The 25146-nt window shown below is 45.4% G+C and overlaps 1 long non-coding RNA gene across 1 annotated transcript; it reads left to right on the top strand.

The window, feature by feature from the left end:
- Positions 1 to 15050: 15050 nt before the first annotated feature.
- LOC121829775 (uncharacterized) lies at positions 15051 to 21863 on the top strand. Its single transcript, XR_013051076.1, has 3 exons — positions 15051 to 15450; positions 21085 to 21210; positions 21614 to 21863. It is a non-coding gene; the product is annotated as an uncharacterized LOC121829775 (long non-coding RNA).
- The last annotated feature ends 3283 nt before the right edge of the window (positions 21864 to 25146 follow it).

Raw genomic sequence — 25146 nt, 5'->3', positions numbered from 1 at the left:
TGAACCCTCAGGCACAAACACATAAATACACACACACACACACACACACACACACACACACACACACACACAAATCAATATTGAAAGCTCTCCATGTGCTAAGATCTGAGTCCAGAGCATTGCATGCACTGTCTCAAAAGATCTTTACAAGAGCTCTAACGCATGGACATTGTTGTTGGAGGCCCTGGTGCCTCTGCTGACCCACCCACCAGTGCCGATTGCTTTGTTCGCCACAGCAAATCCAGCCTCCATCACACCTCGGACTCCATCACTAGCGAAGATGCTCACTCTGCGGGTGTCATTGCATTTAGGAACACACCCCAACTCTATGCCCCTTAGTGCTTCCCACACGGCACACTTGAAGAGTGGTCACCGTCCTCCAGACCCGAGGTCAATCTACAGAGTTTGGGGACAACACTTAGCTGTTTCCCACTAAGGAGACATCCTTGGACCTGACACACTTACAAGGCATTCAGTAATCTGAGGGGAAGACGTTCCCAGACTGCCCACACCTACTGCATAGCCAGACAGCAGGGAAGAATGAGGCCGTGGGAAACTGGGTGACCTTCCCACTAACTTGACCTCACTCCAAGGGCCAGAAGGTATAACATCTCCGTACCACCGGTCAGTCTCAGCGTAAAGGCTCAAGGAGGAGGCCAGGAAACAGTGGGGTGCAGAGGTCACTGCAGGGCACACCCACCTAGATGGGAGTCAGAACCCAGCTACCTCTGACCCTTGTCAGAACAGCAGTCATAGCAACACCGTGCAGAACGTGTGGGACAAGCCCTGCACGTCTAGTAACACATTCCATCCTCACAGCCACTTGTGTGGCCTCGTGTCACAGATGAGAAACTAATGTGACCACCTGGATCGTAAATGTCCCCAAAGGCCAGTCTCCAGTGCTGTTAGGAAACAGTGACACCCTTAAAAGACAGGGCCTCATGGGAGGAAGTTAAGTCATTGGGGGAATGCCTTTGAACAAAGCCTTGGAGCCCAATCCCTCCTCTCCCTCCCTCCACCACCACCCCCACCATCACCACCCCCACCATCACCACCCCCACCATCACCATCACCACCCCCACCATCACCATCACCACCCCCACCATCACCACCCCCACCATCACCACCCCCACCATCACCACCCCCACCATCACCCCCACCACCACCCCGCTACCCTGCTACCATAAACATCTTTGCCCCACAAAGTACTCTCCGCCATGATCCCAAGAGCTCGCTGGCCAGCTAATCTACACAAAATGGCAAGCTTCTGCTTCAGTGGAAGACTCCGCCTCAAGGCAGTAAGGAGAAGAGCAATAGAGGAAAAGGCAGCCAGCTCCAGCTCCCACATGTGCACGCACAGAGGAGCACAAACCACACACTCCCTTGCACGTACTGTGATGTCCTCCCCTACCACACAGGCCCAAAGCAATCATGGACTGGAGCCATGATCCAAAATGGATCGTCCCTCCTTATACCATAGTTGATTATCTTATTATTTTGTTACAGCAAACAGAAGATGATAAGACATGAGTCACAGCGAGGGTGACCTTCCTGGGGTGACATCAGCTAGCTGGCCCTTCTGCTAGCTGCCTCTGCTCTGGCGTGCTCCTGGAAATATTCTGTCTTCCCAGTACCTAGTTAATGATTAAGCACATTCCACAAGATCCAAAGGGCACAGAAACATGTGCCCAGTCGCTGGATCACCAGGCACTTGCTATTTTATGGACAGTCATAAATGAGAAGAGGGCACAGGGTTCTGGACTCCAAAAGGCAACTCTGAAGACACACAGTCAACCCATATGGACATTCCCTCCTCGAATCCAAGCTTCTTTTGCATGTGAGAGCCCCTGTGAAACTTCTAAACACTGCTCACACATGCAGGACCAATGATGCTCTCCTCCATGACCACTTCTCCAGAAAGCTCCTCCCTTGGCCTACACTTCCGTCACTTCCGTCTAAAGAGCCTCCTCTGACCCCTCCCACACGGACATAATTGGGCCATGGTGAGAATGTGTCTTGACTCAAATCTAGTTTACTAACTATGGAACAGTAGGTGAAGTGCTTCAGTGCTCCGTGCCTCAGTGTCCCCTCAGAGTGTGAGTAAAATAGACCACAGCCCAACATGACTGCTCCTGCTCTGGTCTGGGTGGCCCCTGGCCTTAATTTAGCACAGCAATGGTCAAGACATCAAGAGGGCAAAGCCAGGTCATCTGTGTCCCCAGCACCCATACAGAGTAGGTGCTCTGTGAGTGGTGTCTCTTTGGTGGAGAGATTACTCTTGATTACTCATACTGAGGGAGGAAAACCTAAATAATCCAAAACAAAACACATTTCTTCTCAATTACAACTTCATGAAAGTCTGTCTCACTCAGAAAACTAGACAGAGTATGGACTGCATTCCACAGCTGAAGAGAAACAATTTTTCAATTTCTTATGGTATGAGTTTATCCTTAGAAGATTACTTTTACTCAATACCCTTGTAAACATGCGGGGCAGATGATTCATGCATTGATTCTGCACATAATTCCTTAAAGGAGAAACCACCTTGGCTTCTCTTTGTTAATCTAATCGTGCTGTGGATTTAACAGAAACCATCTCTCTGCCCTGGTGCATGTGCTGGAGTGAACCCAGAGCAGGAGGGAGGCAAAGAGTCTGCATCCACCGGAGGCCCCCACAGGAACTACGCAGGAGCCCCGCGAGGCTTCCCGTCCAGCCAGCGTTTATCCACCTGCAATAGATCTTAGGAGCAGTGGCTGATCCATGAGCCTCTTCCAAGGGGAGGAGGGTCTACCTGGCTGCCTGGTGCTGGCCTGGTTAGAAGGGCAACTCTCCCTGCCTGTCACTTGCCTCTTGTGCCCACTGGTTCCTCGGCTTCACCACTCAGAAAGCCCCAGGGTTGGGACCAACGCGGGCGGTCAGTTCTGTCCCAGCAGAACCCAGCCGCTCCATATCCCGGCCGTGCTACCTGCTGTGGCCTTCCTCTGTCTGACCCCAGCCCTCAGACCTTCAACTTCTCTCCGGTCTGTCTCTCAGACCGTGCCCATGTCTCTCCTCCTGGGCTCTATCCCAATCTCTACCTCTTTGTTTTTCTCCACGTGTCTTTCTTTGCTTATCTTTGTTTCGTCTCTGGCACTTCCACCCCTCCCTCTCTCCTCTAAAGAGGCCACAGTACACACACACACACACACACACACACACACACACACACACACACACACTCCTCACTCCACTCTTGGCGTCCTGCCAGACATTTGTTTCCACTTCCCCTCAATGAGGACAAGGAGGAGCAATCAGAGGGATAAGGGGAAAGGGGGGATCATGCACGTTCCTGGTGGGGGCTCCTTGGACCTTTGCCAAGAGCTAGTCTCCCTTGTTCTCAGAGCCCAGGCCCTGGGCCTGCCTGTCAGGACTTTTAACTCAGAGCAGAAACCCAACCAGTGTCCTCTGCACCCCTCATGCAAGACCCCTGTAAATGTGCACACACTCAGACACTGGGTGTGTGTACACAAACTTCTATGAACCAGTACACTCACAATATTTAGACACACACTAATAGAAATATGTTACATACCCAGACACACATCCAGCAATGTAAACACTTGCACACACACTCACAGGCATGTGCTGATACATACAAAACACCCACAGTCACACATATACATGAATGTACTGATAGACTTACACACTTAGACATGCCTTTAAGTGTGCACACAATCACGCATGTGCACACTCACAAGCATGTGTTAATACATATGCAACACACTCATGTATATCACATAAACATTCAAGCATACACTGGTAGACTTACACACTTAGACATGCTTCCAATTGTTCACACAATCACATTGGCACACACTCACAGGCATGTGCTGACATACATGCTAGACACTCACATACATTTACACACAAACATACAGGCATGTACTGTTGGTTCACATACTCAGATACACATCCAAGTATTGTTTAGTTCATAGGAAAACACAACACACTCAGACACCTGCAAGAGTATGTGCACACTCACACATACACACAACTCACAGGTATGTCCTGACACAAACAACATATTCATACATATGCATATAATCACAAATATAGTAGGCATGCCCTTCAGGTTCATACATTAAGACATTTCTCCAAGAGCCAATATACTCACATGTTCAGATACACATCCAAGTGAAAAACACTCACACATGCATTAAACTCACAGGTATATACTAATACATGTCTTCAGACATATTTATATATCCATACAGGCATGTGCTGACACAAAACATACGCAGACACATTTATACACACACACATACATACACTATCCCATGTACTTTGTGCTTTAGCATTTCCATAGTTAAAGGAATGCATGACCCCAGCAAGCCACCCTGAATGAATAATGAAATATGCAGTACAATGCAAATGACAGGAAACCAAAAATTGTACCTAATTTAAATAGCTGTGGTCTAGGCCTCAGGTGACTCCGTCGCTCCTGTAGTCCAGCTGTCCTCTGCTCCTAAGTCAGCACACACTTGATTTTAAAGTTTATGCAGCTCTCGGTGGGATTTGCTCACTTACTGTCCCTGCCTCCCAGCTCTCCTGTGACAGTGGAACGGCCGGGACAAAAAGGATTTGTCTAATGAAACTTTCATTTGTCCCAAAATAGAGTGTTTCTATCACTCCATTTCCTTTGTATACCTCAAATCCTCACCAAAGGCAACCATAGACATATTCCTTTAACTGTGGATTATTTCTGTGTAAGCTGGGGCCTCATGTGAATGAAGTCATATGTGCACATGTGCACACACACGCGTGCACAACGCACACGCGCGCGCGCGCACACACACACACACACACACACAGGTACTCTTTTTGTCTGGGCTCTTTTGCTCTGAGTGATGCCTATAAAAACTTTTTCCACATTATTGCACACATCAGTAATTTAACTCTTTTTATTGTGGTACTTTTCCCTTTATAAGTATAGCAAAATCTATCCTTTTTCTGTTTCTCATTTTTCATTACATTTGTTTGTTTATTTACTTATTTGTGTGGGTGAGCACATGATATGTATGTTTGTGGCACATATGTAGAGATCTTAGGACAATTTGCAGGAATCAGTTCTTGCCTTGCCTCCCACCATGTGGATCCCAGGAATTGAACTCGGGTCATGAAACTTGATAGCAAGCACCTTTACTTGCTGCGCCATCTTATAGACCTTCTATTGGGTATCTGTATTGCTTCCAGTTTTTACTAATATCACGAATAGCCCTGCTATGAGCATTACTGTATGCATATTTTTATAGACATGTTGTCATATCTTCAATAGATATCTAAGAGTGGGATCATGATTTGGTGTTATGGTTTGATCCTGGCTGTTCACAAAAGCCTGTATGTTGAAGGTTTAGTCCATATCTTATGTCACTACTGGAAGGCAGTAGAACCAGTGGGAGGTAGAGCCTCAATAAAGAAGATAATTGCTCATGCACCCTTGAAGGATGTCTGGGGAACCCTATTCTTTTCACTGTGTATCTTTGTTTCTGGGCCACCAAGAGATGGTCAACTTTTCACCACACTGTGCTCTCCAAGAGGATCACAGAAACAAAGCATTCAGGCTAAGGAAACTCTGAAACAATGTTCCCCCAAATTAATCTTTCTTCCTTTTAATTTGCTTCCTCGGGTATTTAGTTATAGTTGGGTCACAGGGAAGGTGTCTGTTAGCTTTGTAACCAATCACCAATTTTTTTTCCCATAGTGACTACACCATCTCCTCTCCAACCAGTCATGGGGAGGACTCAAAGATGCCTCAAATCCTTGTCCCACATAATGTTCTTGTTTTAATTTTAGCCAATTTAGTAGATGAAGCAGTACATACTGTGGTTTGAAGTTATTGTCCTGATGGTCAATGGCTCAAGCATTTTTTATGTATTCATTGACCAATTAATTATATTCTTTTGGAGCTGTCTAAGTGTCTACCCATCTTAAAACTGGGTAGTTTCTCTTCTTCTGCCCTAAGTAGTTCTTTATAGATTCTTACTACAAGACCTTTGTCAGACGAAGTTGTGAAAATGTATTTCCCAGAATTTTCTGGGGCTTCCTTTGATCAGAAGTTTTTAGTTTGTGTAATATCCAATTCATTGTTTATTTTTTAATGTATCATTTTTGTAGCCTAATAAATAGATCTTTCTCTCCTAGATGATGAATGTATTGCCCACATTTTCTTCTAAAAGTTTTATAACTTTTGCTTTCATATTTGTGTTTATGATAATAAACCTTGAGTTAATTTTCGTGTGGAGAAGCAATAGTCAAAGGTTATTTTTTTTCCAATTGATGTATGCAGTTGTCTCTCGGCACCATTTGTTAGAAAGGCTATTCTTAGAGAGACACTGTGACTCGTTTCTATAATCCCAGCACACAGGAGATGACAGGAAGGATTAGGAAGAGTTTAAGGCCAGCCTGGTCTACAGAGTGAGCTGGAGGCTAGCTTGGATTATGAAGTAAAATTCTGTCTCAAACAAATAAACAAAAGACTATCTTTCTGTCCATCAAAAGACTATCTTTTTGTCTGTTATCAATTGCCTTGATGGTCTTGTCAGTGATTAATTGTCCATATAAATGTGGGTCCTCTATTTTGTTTCATTGGTCTGTCTATAGCTGGCCATTCAGAATCTTGAAGCCAAGTGGTGTCCACCTTCTGACCTTTATAGCCTTTTCTATAAATTGTTTCAGTTCTTCTACTATATTTAATATTTTCAGCAATATTTTGGGGGTTTGTTTCCAGTATTTGAAAAAATATTTGTTCCATCTTCCATTAAATGCATTTCAACATATTTTATTGATTGGAGTGTTGTAATGGAATTGGGTTTTAGTTTATTTTTCTCTAATTTTATGGGTTTTTTTTTTTAGTTTTTCACAAGTGTGTATTGCATGTTGAGCATATCTCCCCATGCCCACTACCTACCCTGTTCTTGACCTCCTCTTCCCATTAGTTCCCTCTGTCTCTCTAAACAGTTTTACATCTACTTTCATGTCACACACACACACACACACATACACACACACACACACTTTTATGTATCGATGAAAAAGCTGAGAACTTACATCTGAGAGAAAATGTATATTTGTCTCTATGATAGTGGACTACTTTGCTTTACATGACTACCTCTAGTTGCACTTATCCTGAAAATGATAGAACTTGGTTGCTTATGGTTGAAAAAAAAATTCATCACATATATACATAGCATTTTCTTTACCCATGGAATTGGCTTTTTAAAATGCCAATTTCTAATTGATTGTTTTTACTATATAAAAACGCAGTGGATTTTTTTTTTCCATTGAGACCTTTATTGAGAAGTGTTTTAGTGGACCAGAAAGAATGAGCTGTGAGAGATTGGGTTCAGTGAGTCAGCCTATGTCTGAGTAGCAAATGGGGGAACGAACAGAAACAGAGCTGACACGGAGGGCACTCGCTCCCTGCACAGCACTAGCTGGACATTTTCCATACTTAACTTCTGCAGCACGTTGTGAAGTCATTCAGAGTCCATATTTTGCAGACAAGGAGTTATGCAACACCACATGTAGCAAGTGGCAGCCAGATTCCACTCAGAATCTCTGAGCTCTAAACACACAGGCTCTCCCCAGAGCCACTACAAAGCACTGGAGAGTCATGTGATAAGAACTCACAGAGCAACTATATAGAGAAAGGACAGCCTGGGTTACAAGTGCTACCTCTTGCCTAGCCTTGCAGTCAGGAGATCGGAGGTGTCTGATAGGTCGCCCAGGGACAGCTTTCTCACCTATTCCTTCTGAGGCTCAAGTTCAGTTATCCCTGAGCATGCAAGGCTATGGAAAAGAACCAGGGTCTCAACATATTGGAGAAGAAGCAAAGCAGAGCCAGTGGGTCAGCATGAGTCCAGTCATGTGTTTCCATAGAGCCTCCCTGGCTGGGGAAGTTCATGAGCAGATTGGTAGAGCTCTGAGAACCAGCCCTCACCACAGGAGAAGCATGCTCCCCTTGAAGCCTGAGAGAATGATAAGAATTTAAACCCAATACAGGAAGGTACCCTTTGTACTAGCTGCCCCAAACTTGCCCAAACATGCTCAACACTTAGGGCAGTTTTTGCAAATGAGATCCCAAGCTGCTCAGTTTTATCCAGCACCTCTAAGCTGAGGCTCAAAATTCTAAACTCGTGTTTGTGAGTAATCTCCTAATTAGGACATTTGGGGAAATATAGAGTTGGTGGGGATATTACTACTTTAACAGATTAGAAAGGAGCTTATGCACTGGGTAGACTGAAATTAGAAACAAGCTAACAGGTTGGATAGGAACAAGACAGATTGCCTCTGCAGTGTGCATTAAACTCAGGTGAGTAAGTTGGTAAAGAACCTACAGGTAGAAAGAGCTTCTCTTGGAGGGGGGCAGCAAGGCTCTATGAGAGGCTGGCTCCTTGAGGTACTGGATGAGGCTGGAGTGAAGCAACGTGGAGAAAAGACAGGACTCGGGCATGAATTTCAACATCTTTGAAAGAAAAGCATCCCCGCTCTGACTCTCCAGAATTGCTAAAGTCAGATTATGGGTCTTGGCAGCCCGAACAAGCTAGCTTGGCCACCTGTCTTCAATAGGCTGATTGAACAGAAAAATAAGAAGGCCCAATGCCGTACGCCCTCCAGTCTGCCTTTGGGATCCTGATATAAGGTTTAGGTTAAATGGAGGGTAAGACGGATGCAGTCCTGGTCCCGCTGTGGTCACTGACCCATCAGTGTCCAGCTCCAGTCTCTCCCTCAAGACGGTCTGACAAGTTTTAGGATGGTGTCGAAGATGTTCCTGGAGACAAGCTCCCCCTCCGGCTGGCATCAGGCTTCAACCTTTTCTTCTCTTAGTATGAGAGATCCCTGGGGAAATTCCGGTTCCTTGGGGACTGCTGACAGTCAGAAAGAGGAATAAGTGTCTTTTTAGAATATCTTTTCTCCTGCCAGGAAAGTTACAGTAGCAGCAAAAGTTACCCAATGAGTCAACCACAATGGTCAGGGCGGGACCAACACTGCCTCTGCCTTTTACATGATGGATCAGAACTACCTCAGACCTTATTTCCATTATACTGTACTTTGTTTAGCCTTTTGACACTGATGTTCTCACGTGTGGGAAAGGATAGGAAAAGGAATTCCAGCAGAGGATGGGAGAGAAAGGAGAGCAATTGAAATACAGCCAAGTGTTAGTACAGAGCACACAAAACAGAAAGGGCTTTGCAGGACCAAGTGGACCCCTGGTGAAGGGGACACACAGAGGCTCAACCTGGTGGTCCACAGCAGGGGCACTGTGCTGGGGAGCAGCCAGGCCCAGAGGGTGGGAGGTCAGATGCACAGCTGACATTTGGAACAATCACTCCTGAATAGGCACCTTTGCTCACAACAATCTCTGGCCCTCCCCTCAACTCCTTGACTCTTAAAAGCCCGGGTCAAGAGCCTCTAGGCTTTTTTTTGTGACCTTTTTCTGCAATGGTGGTTGCCCTGGAAACCCCTGCAGCTGGCTCTTGGCCTCCCAAAGCAGGCACTGTAATGAGAATCTCAGGCAGGTTTGTTCTGCTCCACCAGTTCTGAGGACAATGGGTGGAATGCTGGCCAAACAGCTCCGGTTTCAGGACCTGTCCCCAGGACACTCCCCACAACTCACCAAAGTAAGGGAGGGAACAGGATCTGGGAGGAGAGGTGAGGAGGGGGGACGCAGAAGCTGAAGGCAGCGTGACTCAATAGGAAACTCCCCATCACAACCTTTCTGGAAAGGGGCCCATGACAGTTACAGGGTGCTGTGTCTGTGTGGGATTATGTAACAAAGACTGATGTCTTTTGGGCTGTGTGTGTGTGTGTGTGTGTGTGTGTGTGTGTGTGTGTGTGTGTTCATGTACACACGCATGTGAACAGAGGTCAGCATTGGTGTCTTCCTCAATTGTTCTCCACCTTATCTTTTGAGACAGGGTCTCTCACTGACCAGAGAATTCATCGGTTCAGCGAGGCTGGCTGGCCAACAAGCTCCAGGGATCCTCTTGCCCCTGCCTCCCAAGCGCTGGGATTACAGGTGTGTATGCCACCCCTAGCTTTTTCTATGATCACTGGGGATCTGAACCTCCTCTCCAAGCTTGCATGGCCAGTGCTTTCCTAATTCACCTCCCCAGGCCCAGCTCTCACACATTTCATCACTACATTCTTTCATTGTTTTTAAACAGTAACTTGCATGAAAACACACTGCTCAGATCTGTGAATGACCCAAAGCACAGAGGGAAAGATAATCTGTTTCAGATAATACTTAGAAAACAAAACAAAACAGTTAAAAAAACAAACAAACAAACAAAAAAAAACCTCCTCATCTAAGTAGGAAAATGGACTGAGACTCATCAGTTCAAGAAAAACATAAGGAAACCTGTCTGAGTGGAAAATATCTTAAGTGAATACAAGTTAGTAGGGATCTCACGGCTTGGGAAGCAGATACAACTGGAATACTCCTGTGTTCTTGGTTAATTATTATTTGCACCCTTCCTATTTTGCCTAGGAGCTGAGAACCCCCACCCCCAAGTGTACATGTCTTAAAAGTTAAGCTGGCCAAATGCAATTTGAACTAGGTTCGAGTACTGTATTTAAAATGCATATCAACATGTCTCAGAATCTCATCAATGCCATTAAAGATGAGTTCTAAAACCAAACTACCTAGGTTCAGAGCCTAGTTCTAGGAAATAGGTGTGTGTCTTTGAGGAAGTTACTTAACCTCTCTGTGGGTGTTGTTTGCCTCATCTACACAATGGAGATAATAAGGCTACCTCCCTCCTAGAGTTTTGGTTAGAACTGAGTGGGTTAAGTTATGCAAAGAAAAGCCTTAAAAGAGGAAGTAAATGTTTGGTGATGTTTCTTTAGTTTAGTGATTTGTGTATGCTTTCAAAAGATGGAGAAATGTTTTGCCTGGAGGGCTCTAATCTCTGGCCAATCTCAATACACTCAGGTCTCAATTCTGAGTTGATCTCTAGTCCAGGCTAGCCAGAAACTCATTATATTGCCTAGGCTGGCCTTGAACTCTCCATCCTTCTACTTGAGTGTTGGGATAGTAACCATCCTGGCAGGAATAAAGATACTCTAAAGAGACATTGTGTCCTTCCCTTTGGCCATGAGACTCTTAAAATAATGGACCACAAGAAATTGGAATTTCTCCAGCATCTCATGCTGGAAGAAGGAAAAGGCTGAACTATAGCTCCAGCTGGTGGGGAGCTTATCTCCTGGAAGGAGATTTCACTCAGTTTTTACAACCTGCATCCTGTAGGATAGATTGCATCTCAAACAATGGTGGTTCAATGACCAGGATCAATGACCAATGACTATGCATACCTCTTATCATCTGTTTAAACCTCAACCTCATGAAAGTATCCCAAAGATGGACTTGAGGGCCATTGGACCGCTTTGTTCCCCTTTCCAACATGCTACATTAGGAAAAAAATCTCTTTTCTCCACAATTCTTATGACTTATCTCTTTAATTGGCCTGTTGAGGACAGGTGGATGAGTCTAACTCATTAGAGCTGCCAGGACCCAGGATTACAGGTGTCTGCTGCCAAGCACTAACCCCATTCACTCCCTGTCGTCAGGTTGTGCTGATCCGCTCCTGAGAGAGGGATGAGAAGAGCCAATCACCCCCTCCCCAGCATGGCTTGAACTACAGGTGCTTTTATGTTGTCCCTGAGACCTGGAGGTTCCTAGTGAGAGGTCTGTCCCTGTACTGGCTGGACTTCAAAGACTGTTGTCTAAGAACTTGTGGCCACTAGGAAAACACACCTTCCATACCTAGAGCTTTGTGGAGCTTTGAGAATTAAGCATCACTACTTTCTCCCTTAGCTACACTTTCTTTTCTTCCCAGTGGGTTTGGGAAGGAGCAGAAAGGCTGTTACCCTGTGAAGATGGAGCATTCTATAAATGTCTATTTGTCCAGAGAAGAAAAACCTTGCTTTGGTTCAAACCCTCAATTTGTTTATAGCCCAATACATCATCATGCTCTGATCTCAACCAAAATCAGTCTCCTCAATAAGCACAGTGATTTTAATGGCAGGAAAGCCAAGAACCTGCACCATCCACCTCCTCTCAACTGAGAACAGTCTTGTATCACTGTTTGTAAGAGCAAAGTCACTGTCCAGGAAATAAGCTCCCGGCAGGAGATGGGAGCCTTTAGAGGCTTTGGAGGGGGCTGGGAAGATAGAGTACATCAGTTAAGTGGTGACAAGCATGAGAATGTCAGCTCAATCCCCAGAACCCCGAACAACAACAACAAAAAAAAAAAAAGAAGAAGAAGAAGAAGGCACAATGGTGTGTGTGTGTAATCTCAGGAACTGCGAGGTGGGAAATGGAGACAAGCAAGTCCCTGGAGGCCAGTTAGTCTAGCCTACATGATGATGTTCCAGACCAAAGACCCTTGTCTCAAACAAAAGATGGAAGGACTTGAGGAATGACTCCTGAGATTGTCTTCTAACCTCCACAAACATGAACACATGTGAAGAACCACACTGGCATACATGTGCACTCCTGCAACCCCACACATGCACATGCACATGCACAAGCACACACACATATGCATATGCACATGCACGAGCACACACATATGCACATGCATGCACACACACATGCACAGGCACACACACACACACACTCACATCCAACTTTGTAGTATTTTCTACATTGCAGAAGCACATCCTTTCTCACTTGCTTTTCTCACAAACTCAAATTTGGAGCAACCAGCACAAAACAAAACAAAAAAGTCAAAACCCACACTGGAAAACTGCCAGACCTGGTCCTAAAACTTGAGTGTGCTTTCTTCCCATTTGCCCTGACATCTTTAGTTCTTCTTACAGGCCATTCATCTTACGAACTCCAAAGCATAGGACACTAGATGCTGTCCTAATGGCTTTGCAAACGACGCCTCATTTAAGCTTTCACACCAGTTCCATAAATGCATGTTGTTATGCTCTTCCTCCACATTTTCAGAAGGGGAAACCGAGGCACAAATGCATAGCTATAAGTAGCCACATCTGGAAGGAGACAGCAATAACCAAAGTGTACAGTCTGAACCCGCTGTGCTGCCTTTGACTCTGCTGTGTTCATTGGTGTTTTCCGGACAGAATAGACCCTTCCAGAAGGCAGAGGTAACTTTTTCGTGGAGCATTTTGTGATAGATACTGGAGGCAATCAACAAATGCATTATGATGCTGTTAGCTGTTCACAGTAGCAATGCTCCAAATCTCATTTACCTTAAGACACTAACTGGGCAGGAGGAATCAGCTTCTCCCTCCTGGAGTACCTGCTCCCTACAATCTGCTCAAATGCTTTGGAAACAACCAACGGCAGCCACTCCAGCACCCTGACAGGAGCCAACACCTCAGGATGTCTGCTCGCTTTGCGAGGGGGGGGGGAGTGCCTTCCCTGCAACAGTGTGCATGACCTCCCCTGGACCTGTATCCACCACACCCTTTTCAGTTTCCCAGACTGCAAAACACCGTCTTCTCCCGCATTGTTTTCTGAGGAAACTTGGCAGCAGGCACAGAACATGTTTCTTCCAGCCCCCAGCTCTGCACATGAAAGGCGGGCTGCTGTCTGCAAGGCCCCCCCCCCCCCCCCCCCCCCCCGGTCGCCCCTAAGATCCCTGCCAGAGCTTGCTTAGGGAGTGGCCCTGTCTCTTTTGTCAGTGTCCTGACCTGGAGAGGCTGAGCTGGAGGGGAACAATAGCTGGCTGGCACGGGGCTGGCGGGCTCCAAGCTGCTGCCTCAGCCATTTGGTCTGACCCTTACCTCCATGCACGCTGGAGACAGACAGAAGGGGAGCCAGGAGGACCTCCAAGAGGCTCTAGCTGCTGTCCTTGGGAATGTCTCATGCTTTATGCCATGCAGGTTGGCAAGGGGGCTCAGCTCTCCAGCCGGGCTACCTTCTGTTCTCTCCTCAATCCCATTGGGTAAGCAGGCTCTAGCGTCCACATTGGACGTTTTGCTTTGAGAGGTTCTCTGGGTTAACTAGAACAAGGCCCTCGCTTAAGGTTATGACAGTCAGAAACCCTCTAACTAGAAATGCCTTGGTTGCCTCTCCAAGGCTGGCAGGTGAGGCTGAGGTCTGTCTACCCCCAGGGAAATGAGGAGGCAAGGAGCTAAGCTAGCAGGCTGCTTCCTTGTGGTAGCACTGTCTCCATCTAAATCATTCCCTGGAAACGGTAGCACATTTTGAGGGTGAAGAAAACACCCCCCCCCCTTTGTTTGAGCACTGCTCCATTCCAGGTGTGGGGTGATTGGGATGTGAAATGTCCCCACAGCTTCATGTGTCCGAACCTTTGGTCCCCAGCAGAGAGCACTGTTTTGGCGGGTTGTGCAGCCTTTAACACTGTGGCCTAGCTGGTCGTCAGCCTTGATGATTTCCACTTCGACTTCTGGCTTACACCCTCTGCTTCCTCATCTCCTGCCGTCACAGACTAAGCTCAACCTGCTTTCAGGCCTTCCCCACCAAGATGAACTCTATTCCCTTGAACCATGCGCTGAGATGAAGCCTTCCTCCCTTAAATCACTTTTGCCAAGTGTTCTGTCATTATAGTGAGAGAAGTAACCAATGCACGGTGGAGGCTTCCTATGCCCATTATACAGATAGAAAAACTGAGAACCAGAGAAGTGATTGACCGTACAGCATCCACTCTTTCTCACTTCAGTAAGTACTTTTCTCTTTAACATGTACTTCCCACTTAACGTGTTACTGTCAACTGCAGTCACCCATGCAAGGTGAGGGAAAATAAGGGCAATTACCAGGAACTAAAGAGAAATTTGCACAACTCTGGGGATGAGAACCTCTTGGCATTTCGAGCTCCATGGCAAGCATTTGCTCAACATGCACAAGGTCCTGGGTTTGATCCCTGCTCTAGAAGGCAGGAAAGGGGTGGGAGGCTGTTGAGAGGGAGAAGGAGAGGTGGGAGGGTGGGCCTCTAGGAATAGTGGCACACATCTGTAATACCAGCATTTAGGAAGCTGAGGCAAGAGGACTACTAATTAAAGCTAGCCTAGGGTATATAGAGAGACCCTATCTCAAAAATCCAGATGAAAAGGGGTAGGGAGGAAGGAAGGAAAGAATTCCAGAGGACAGACATCTCCTGCAGTCTAGGAGGTGAACTGGGGCACTGAGGAAGGTAGCTACCCAAGATGAGGGACTGCCTAAAAATAAGCATGAACTTCAAGTCACTGAGTGACAGTCTCTTCCCAGGCACAGCTGGGTCAGTCAGTGCAGCAACGTATTGGGGGAACAGGAGACAAGGAGACTGAGCGTCCCCAGGGGAGTTAAGCAAAGCTATTTTGAAGCCAGTTTATTGGGCAGCCACAAAGATTCCCACATGCTTTCTTGGTGACCATCAGAGGCTCTTGGTGCAGGGAGCTGATGAAGACAGTAGGCTCGGGACAAAACTGATTTAACTAGAGGTAAGAATACAAGATGGGGAAACAGCACAGACAAGCAAATGGCTGAAGGGGTGGAATTTTATGGGAGGCTTTTAGCCAGAGCAGAAAGCCTCTATTTGGGAGCTTTCTTGGCTCTAAGAAGCCTGGGGACATGCCAGCAACTTGAGGGTTGGCTAGGGAGAGAGGTAGCTGAGGAGTGACTTGTTGGAAGCAGCTGATCCGACTGTCCAGGCGGACAGTTTTTACCACCCAGGTGGGACTAAGGTGTGTCTGAGGGAAGCAGGAGGAACCAGGCACTAGTTGTCTAGAAGGATCGATCCACTCACGTCCATAGTGCAGGTGGGTGGTATCTTCCCATCAGCTAAATACTGTGGCAGTGCCAACTACCCAGCGCTGCTGGGGATTTTCCAAGTTTCCTCGCCCTAGTGTTCTTTGCAAAGCCAGGTTCAAAGGTTCTGTCTTCTCCAATCTATCATCTGCAGTAGTTCCTACTGCCCAGACCCCGTGCCCTGAGATCCTATCTGTAGCTCCAGGTGAGTCAATGTCCAAGACTCCTGTTTGTCCCCAACTCATTGGGCACAAGTCCACACCCTGAGATAGGAGGTTACCCTCTTGAGCCCTCTTTCATCACTAAATTCAAATGCCTTCCTGTTGTCACTGTGCCCTCAGAACATCCTGTATGCAAATAGGAAATACCCATCAAGGTTTCAGTGGCTTGTGTCCCAACCCTAGAGCTGCTATTTGTAGAAGTGATCCAGACTCAGCTTACATCTGTTGAGAAACTACTATGTGCATGCCTGAAGCTTCACGTGTGTGACATCATCACTAACCAAAATGGATGGTCTTGTTGGATAGAAGACAGATGGTCACTAGCCGGTGGTAGCTGACTTATAATTCTTTATTCTTTTTTTTAAATAAAAGTATGTGGATCCTTTCTTTGTAAAATAATATTAATAATGATCAAGTCTAACTAAAAAGATTCTCTTTAAGTTTTTTATAGTTTTTAAATTTTTATTCATGTGTTTCTCTCTTTGTGTGTGGGTGTATGTTTGTGTGTGTGTGTGTGTGTGTGTGTGTGTTTGTGTGTGTGTACATTTGTGTAAGTGCCCACCAATGCCAAAAGAGAGCACTAGATCCCCTGAAGCTGGAGTTACTGGAAATTGTAAGCTTCCAGATGTGAATGCTGGGAACAGAACTCAGATCCGCTGCAAGAGCAGCATGTGCTCTTAACCACTGAGTCATCTCTCTAGGGCCAAGACAAGGCTTTATTAATAGCAAAATAATAATATTAATATTATTATTTAAAATAATAATAAAAATATTACCAATTTTATGGTCAACAATTGAAACAAAAGTATAGCGTATAGAACCCTACAAAGAACCTCTCTAAAATATATGAGCACTTAGATAAATTAGAAACTATTTCAGTTCCTATATTTTGTTATACAAACTTGACATGGAGTTTGAAATTATACACAGCTTACAAACTAGGATGGTTAAGAATCAGTACTGAGTGATAGTCATTTTTATTCAGCTCGTGGTTTTACAGTTTTATGATGATGTAGAGGTCATGTTCAATGGAAACTATGCTTCTGTTTTTTGAATTTTAATCATTTCCTAAGCTGGCTCAGTGCGGTATGACAGTCTCCAGCAAGCCGCAGCCCGCAGTCAATCCCACAATCAAGTGGTATGTAACTCACATTCTATACTGTACTATGTTCTAAACTGTGGTGGTCAATGGATTAGATATTTCAAATGCAATTGCAGCGCATTTTGAATTTAAAAAGTTAAAAATAGAGTTACCTGTGACCTAGCTATGCCACTCTTGGCCATTTACCCACAGGACTCCATAGCAGACCACACAGATACCTGCACACCCATATCCTCTCTTCTCTAGTTGTGACACCAGGACATGGAGCTGTCATATTAGCCCATCAGCAGATGAGTGGGTAATGAAAATGTGCTGCAGCTACACAAGGGAATTTTACTCATCTCTAAAGAAAACCAAAATTATGAAATGTGCAGGGCAGCGGACGATCTGGAAAGTATAATAAATGAGACAGTGCAACCTCAGAGAGTCAAAAGCATCATATCCCCCTCATACGCGGCTCCTAGCCTGCAAAGTATTCATGCATACACTGTGACTGAGTAAAACCTAAAACTAGAAAGAAAATCAAAAGAGGGCAAAAATAAGTGATAAAAAAGGATGAGGGGTAGGCAAAAAAGACAGATGAGATGTGAAACGCAAGGAAACTAGTGGGGTGGGGTAGGGGTGTCCACAAGGAGAAGTCGGGGGAAGCAAGCAGAGGACAATGAGGGGAAGGAGAATTCATTAAAACACACTTTGCTCAGAAATGTCATAATGATATCTAATACCTTGCATGTTAATTTTTAAAAATCGTTTTAAAAAAATTAAATAAGTTAAAAATAGAAACTTGGACATCTCCCGAGGAACACTGATGTTGAACATCTGATGTTGACTTCTGGCCTCTACATACACCACACACAAGTGTGCACCCACACCCACACAAGCACAAACACACATGCAAATCAATTTTTAAATGTAATTTAAAGGGGCTAGAGATGGCTTAGTCAGTAAGAGTTCTTGAGTTGCAAGCATGAGAGCCTGAGTTCAAATCTCCATCACCTACATGAAAGCTGGGCATGGCTGTGCAGGCCTCTAACTCCAGCATTCAGGGGAGGAGGTAAAGACGGATAGATAGACCCTAGGAGCTCACTGGACAGCCCGCCCAGTCTGGCTGAAAGGAGGAGCTTCTGGTTCTGAGAGAAACCTTGTTTCAAGGCAACAATGTTGAGCATGGTAAAGGAAGATGGCCAACATCTTGTTCTGGTTTCTACATGGACACACACAGGCACATGAACCCACACACTGCCTTGCACATACCACACACACACACACACAATGCAATTTCAGCTTAATGAAATTTTCAATTTGCAGTGAGTTTATTGGTGCATCAGCCTGTCATAAGTCAAGGAACATCTGTATACAAGTAAAAGCTTCAGAGGCATAAAGTGGAATAAACCAGAAGCAATGAGCTTTGCTACAGGCGCAGCAACTACAAGGATTCCAGGAAGAACATCCCAGCTGCCAAGGCTGTTCCGAGAAGGCTTCATGCAAGACCTGGAGCATGCGCTGAGGGAACTCACTTTGTCGTGTATTAGAGTGGGAGCAGAAATGTGAGGGTAGACCCAGAGGGACCATGAGAAGTAAGGAAGACCACACAATTCATTGAAAAGTTCTGGCAAGGACTCAAGTCATATACTATGAGGTAGTGCAGATTGTGAGTACAGTCTGAGGCTTGGGAATGGGGCTAAAGACAGATGAAGTGGAATTTTCCAAAGGTTGGTGTAGATATAGTGTAAGGTAGACCACAGTGGAAAGACCAAATGAGAAAAAGTCAACTCCAGAGCTCTGTACTAGAAAATCTGGTCACCAAACCTGCCTAATGACCCAGTTCATGTCATGAACAGCCTGATGAAGCGGCCTCTTCTTAAGGGGTTCCATGAAGAGTGAAGCTGATGCCAGGAACTGAGGCACCGACAAAGTAGAGGTTGGGGCACATTGTCCTGTCTACTCACCTTCTCTACCTAGGACAGAGCTGGAGTACTGCCATCCCCACAGAAAATAACCCCAGGAAATGGGAACAAAAACCTTCACTCCCCAGGGGCGGGATCTTGTCCCTGGGTGTTCATCTGCGTGGGACTCCCCAGTGTCCTGCCTTTGGAGAGCCCTGGCTATATCCTGGATCCCCACACAAAGGCAAAGCCTGCTCTCTATTACAGCCAATCCTAGGCCTTTGGATAGGAGTGACATTTTTTTTTTACTTAAACTGATAGCGTACTTAAATGGCAAAATTTCCTACTTTCTCAAGATCTGAAGTCATAGTACCTCTATAACTGTACCCCTTCTCCAAAATGTGTGCCAGTCCCAGATTGTGCCACACTGCCTAGCTGCTGTTTTGTGTCTTTTTACCCTCATACCTACCCCCCATTCTTCTCTTTCCCCAAAAGTAACAAAGAGAGGAGAGTTTGTAGGCACCCGGGGATGAGAGACATGTGACAGTCTTCTGTGTCACAGAGAGCCAGAACATGTCCTTTAGAATGTCGGGAGGAACATTTAGGACATTCTTCAATTTGATGATTCAAGCGCTAACCATGGTGGAGGACTAGACTCCTCACTGGGGCTTTAAAGGAGTATCTATCCAGAGCTGGGGAGATGGCTCAGTTGGTGAGATGCTTGCAGTACAAGCATGAGTGCCTGAGTTTAGTCTCAGGCACCCCTAAAAAGCCAGGCATGGGACCATGTACCTGGAACCCCAGCACTGGGGAGGAAGAGAAAGGCAGTCCCTTTGGCTGGCTGGCCAGCCAGTCTAGATGAATTGACAATCTTCAGACCAGAGAGAGACCCTGACTCATAAAATAAGGTGGAGAGCAATAGAAGACATCCAACATTAACCAATCACCTCCACGTGCATACAGGTGCACACACACAGAAACACACACAAAGCGGGGGAGGGGCGTGCTCAGTTTATCTCCCCACCCTGTTTATGTCTTCCTGTCTATGTGCCTGCACATGGTGGATAGTCCCCAGTGTTCAAGCCTTTCTCTTTCTGTATCACTTTAGATAAATCTCACACACATGTTGGGGACCCTTGTCTTCAGAATCTCAGAATCTAGGCTTGATGCTACCCTGTGAAAGTTAAATACAACTAAATTTACAACTATTTTTCAAATCTTAATATTCATGAGACATCAGTCTTGAGCATCAGAAGGGATTGCGGAGGTAGATGACATGGTCACAACTATCTAGAGCTAGCTAGAAGATTTGGAAGGTGTGGTTGATACACAGCAGGACTTGAAACACTCAGGGCTCGAAGTTGTCCCACTGGATGACAAGGGGGCTCATGCCTGAAGAGGAAATGCACTCTTCTGACCCTGCAGCTATCTGGACTCCAGACTAAACTTCCAGGCAGACTGTAAAACCTGTCCTGGTTTATCAAGGAACCTTCCAGGGATCTAGTCGGCTTTCCAGGCACAGGCTCAGGCAATCATCAAGGGCTGGGTGCAGGAAGATGGCTTTCCCAGACCACTTACTCTGAGAGCTGGCCTCCCACAGTGATTCCATCGAAGCTGGAGGTCTGCTCTGCCATCAGACAGTGGAATGGAATAGCTAAAGCCTTCCTGGGAAAAATGAGCTGGGCCTGCTTTCACCTGTTGCCCACCCCCGGCCCCCACCCCCCACTACTGACAGCTGTACAAGATGAATGAGCCCCACTGGGGCCAGCAGCTAAGGACAGGCTAGCTCCAGCCCCCAAATCAACCCCCAACCCATGTGTGTCCTCTGTGCTCCTGTACATGCGCACGTGCATGCGCGCATGCATGCACACACACACACACACACACACACACACACACACACATACACACACACACAATGACAAAGGTCCTGAAAATGTGGGAAAGACTCAAACTTCACTGAGTCCAAGGATTCAGCCCTCCACCCAACCCCAGTGTCACCCCACTGGGAGCTTATGTGAGGGAAACTTAATAGGGTGTTCACAGGATCTTGAGCCGTATGTTCACTGCCCATCCTTTATGAATTTTTTTCCTGTCTTCTCTCCTGGCATCACTAAGGATGAAGGAACCTAGTCTGTGTGGAGGAGGCAGCAAGGCGCATCAGTACCACTTCTGGGAGCCACCTCTGCAGCAACTCTTCCTCAGCCACCCAGGAGCAAATGCAAACAGGTGGCCCATGACCAGGTGACCCGTGGCAGCCATGATTTCTTGCCTTTCCTCTTCATATTTGCCTGCTCAAGAAATATAACCCTGGTGTTCAAAAAATCTCCCCTTTATGCATCACATTTGGCAAGCTGTTCCTCCATTCACTTTGGGATCCTTAGAGATTCCCGGCACTTAAGCATGTTGCCGTCTGTGTGGTTCAAACACAACTGAATTGTGTATCTATCTCTCAGAGCTAAGTGGACACAAAGCATAGGATAAGGGTATTAGAAATAGAAATAGAAATTTGGGCAAAAAAAAAAAAGAAACCAATGGCATGTTTGGAGGTTCTATGTATCAGGACTGTTTTTTAAAGTTTGGCTAATTTATTTTTATTTTTATTTTATTTTACTTATGCTTTTTTCCTCTCTTTTTTTCCTTACAGATCCTTTGAGTATATATTATGGATTCCAGTTTAATGTTTTTATAGGATCCCTGAGTGTGCAGACAAGTGGGTCTCTGCATCTGTATCTGTTTCTTGTGCCTTTTATGGGGCTCTTTTCCTTCTATTGGTTTGTTTTGTCCTTTTCAGATGTGTTAGTTTTTGTTCTCTTTTATTTTATTATTATCCCTTAGATGCCTGTTTGTTTTCTAATGAGAGACAGAAATGGAATAGATCCAGATGGGAAGTGAGGTGAGGAGGAACTTTGGGGGGGGGGGCTTGTAGAGGGAGGGGAAACTGTAATCGGGATATATGAGGGAAAAGTCTATTTTCAATGATAGGAAAAATAAAGATAAGAGAAATATTTTTTTTATCCAGGTGCAGTGGTGCATGCTTGTAATCCCAGCAGTCAGGAGACTGAGGCAGGAGGATTGTAAATTTGAGTCCAGCTTGGGTTACATAGGAAGTTCCAGGCCAGGATGGGCTGCACAGCAAGAAAATGTCTAATTGAAGAAGGAAGAGGACGAGGACGAGGAGGGAGTGGAGGGAGGAAGAAGGGGAAGGGAGAGAGGGAAGAAAGGGAGGAGGGGAGGAAGAGGATTTAAAGGGATAATAGCACCAACTTCACATGACTTTCTGACGAAGGAGAGGAGGGGCTGGGGCCAAGTCCGAATGTTCTAAAGCACAGAGTAATGGAATTCCATGTGGAGCCCTGATATCAGTACCAGAAACTAAGAATCATCTTGTTTGTGGAGGAATGTTTTGTTAAATTGTCCAGATCACAGCGAAAAGAAGGAAAATAGAATCTACCATCACCATTGCCGGCCCATCAGATTGTTTCCTGGGTCTTGCTGGCGATATCTGACCTGGGAGGTCACAAAAAGCCCCTGTGAGAAACCCCCCCTTCCCGTTCTAATATTCATAATCTAGTTGTTAAATGTGATCAACATATTTTTCTAGTCTAAATAATTACTTAATATTCATGGTAGGAAATTTTGAAAGTACAAATAAGCAAAAAGAAGAAAACATAACTAATGTGTCTTCTCACCCAGCGACATGTCATTCTTCCACTTTTTCTGCAATGTCTAAGCTTTCTATTATTAAATTGTAGTTTGTAGAATGGTAGCACTGGTTTGAGGCATATCTATATTAGATTCTGCATTTGCTATGCATGTTCAATGCTGGCTCAATGAGAATGACACACTGGAAAGAGTTCCCTTATAGGAATCATGACCGTTTGACTCACATTACCTCTTGGATGTGTTGTTAACCCAGATGTCTTTGTACAAAGGAAGCTAGGACCCATACCTATTTGTTTCTCAGCCCCCAACATAATCATCTACCTTAACAGAACTTCTAAGAATTTCTGTTGTTATTGTTTGGGGTTTTTTCTTCTGTTTTCTTTTGTTGTTTCCAGTGCTGGGAAATAAACCCAAGGCCTTATGCATGCTGAGCAAGCATTCTATCATTGAGCTCCATCTCCAGACACTGGTGGACCCAAACATTACCATTTTACCCTTTTGCCTTCCAGTGCTGTTCGGCTGTGATGCACATTGGATAATGGTACACGGATGCATGTGTGAACCATTTCTTAGAACTCGAATCACTTTCACAGCAATCTATCCCCACAGGCAGTAAATTATATAATAGCCCATGTGCCCAGGACTGGTCCTTGCCATGAGAAACAGTTGTTCCTGAGAGTCCACAGATTAGAGATAATCGTATAACATGTCAGCAGATGTGTTCACAGGCTTTAACAGAGCTAGAGAGGGACTTAAAAAACGAGTATGCACCTTTCTCCACCATGACATCCTTCCCTTTACAGATGGGGATAAGTCTGCAGAGTCAGCCTGAGCTGAAGGCCTCTTTCAGAGACCCACATGTTTGTTCCGGAGTCCCCACATGACTTCTTAGTGATCTTTGTACCTTCTGATTTGGATACATGCCTGGAGTTGTCATTGAGTTAACATTAAATCACTTTATTTTGGGGAATTGACCTTCCTTGGGGGAAAGAGGGTGAAAAGGGTGAGACAGGGTCTCTCTATGCATCCCTGACTGTTCTGGAACTCACTAAGTAGACCAAACTAGCCTCAAACACAGAGATCCACCTAGCTCTGCATCCCGAGTTCTGGGACTAAAGGTGTACACCACCATGCCTGGCTGGAGGTAGTCTTTTACGTAGCCCAGGCTGGCCTCAAACTTGTGACCAAGGATGACCCTGAACTTCTGATCCTCCTGCCTCCCGGATTATAGGCACCCAGCAGCACACTCAAGCTCATGCAGTGCTGAGGATGGAACACAGAACATTGTGCATGCTAGGCAAGCACTCTACCAGCTGAGCTACAGCCCCAGCCCCATTGTAAATCATTGTGCTTACACTATCTTCCTCCAAAAGTAAAAAATCACCAAGAGAAAGTGACAAGACTTAGGAACTTTACCAGCCCCGAAGAGTTAAGAGGGGGCTGGTGATGTCAGGAAGGGCCCACTGCCGCCTGGACAGGAAAAGAACTCAGGGCTGTTTTTCTTCTCTGAAAACCAATCCCTGTGGAGTCTCGTGGGCTCTTTAAACCAAATGTCTTTACAGCTTGAAATGAATAACTACATGACCTCAGCCTTCACGCATGCAGGCCCTGCTGTTACACCTGGAGCCTGGCTGCTCCGGGGCATCCCGTAAATAACCCGGGTCTGTACAACACATGTTGGAGACGAGCTGCCATCAGAAATGGTTTCAGCTGGAAAGCCAGAGACTGTCTCTGTGAACACTACAGTCATCTGGGATCGATTTCTCCACTCCCATTAAGCCCAGACCCTGGCTCCGTTTGCATTGCTGAGACCATCATACGGAACTCATTTTTATTGCTTGGATGTTGGTCTCTCAACCACATCAATTACAGCCCTTTGTGTTACCATTGGATGAGTGTGAAATGAAATGATGACAGCTCTGTTCTGTGAAGCAGTTCACAGATTGTGTGGAGATGGAATACTGTGTTCGTTGTGAGACTAAAGGAAGAAAAATTGTAACTATGGACTTTAGGCTAAAAAGACAAATCAACTCCCTCAAAACACAAATACCCTCCCCCCCCAAAAAAAAATCATTAAATTGTCCAATTGAGTGGAGACTTTTGGCTGCATTCAAAACTAACTTTGCAAATTTTGGGCAAGTGAGTCCTTGAATTCAAACCTGAAGAGTAATTTCCATGGTTATAGAAGTGAATATGATAGCATTGTTATTATTAGCAGTGGTACATGAAATATTGAGTGGCTATTTGTTAATCTCACAGAGACTTGGTAAAAGTTTTTTGTGAAATATATTTTAATAATGTTTTTTCCTTTCTGACATTCCTTCCAGATCCTCCCTACCCACCCAAGTTATATTCTCTCTCTCTCTCTCTCTCTCTCTCTCTCTCTCTCTCTCTCTCTCTCTCTCTCTCTCTCTTGCTCTCCTGCTCTCTTTCTCTCTCTTTCTCTCTCTCAAACAAACAAAAAACAAGAGACATGAAAGAACACCAAAAATGAAAATTAAGCAAACAAGCAAA

The sequence above is a fragment of the Peromyscus maniculatus genome, chromosome 5 (genome assembly GCF_049852395.1).
Source record: "Peromyscus maniculatus bairdii isolate BWxNUB_F1_BW_parent chromosome 5, HU_Pman_BW_mat_3.1, whole genome shotgun sequence".
NCBI classification, from domain to species: domain Eukaryota; kingdom Metazoa; phylum Chordata; class Mammalia; order Rodentia; family Cricetidae; genus Peromyscus; species Peromyscus maniculatus.
The sequence above is the reverse complement of the archived record's forward strand: the minus strand, read 5'-3'. Positions and strand labels throughout refer to the sequence as shown.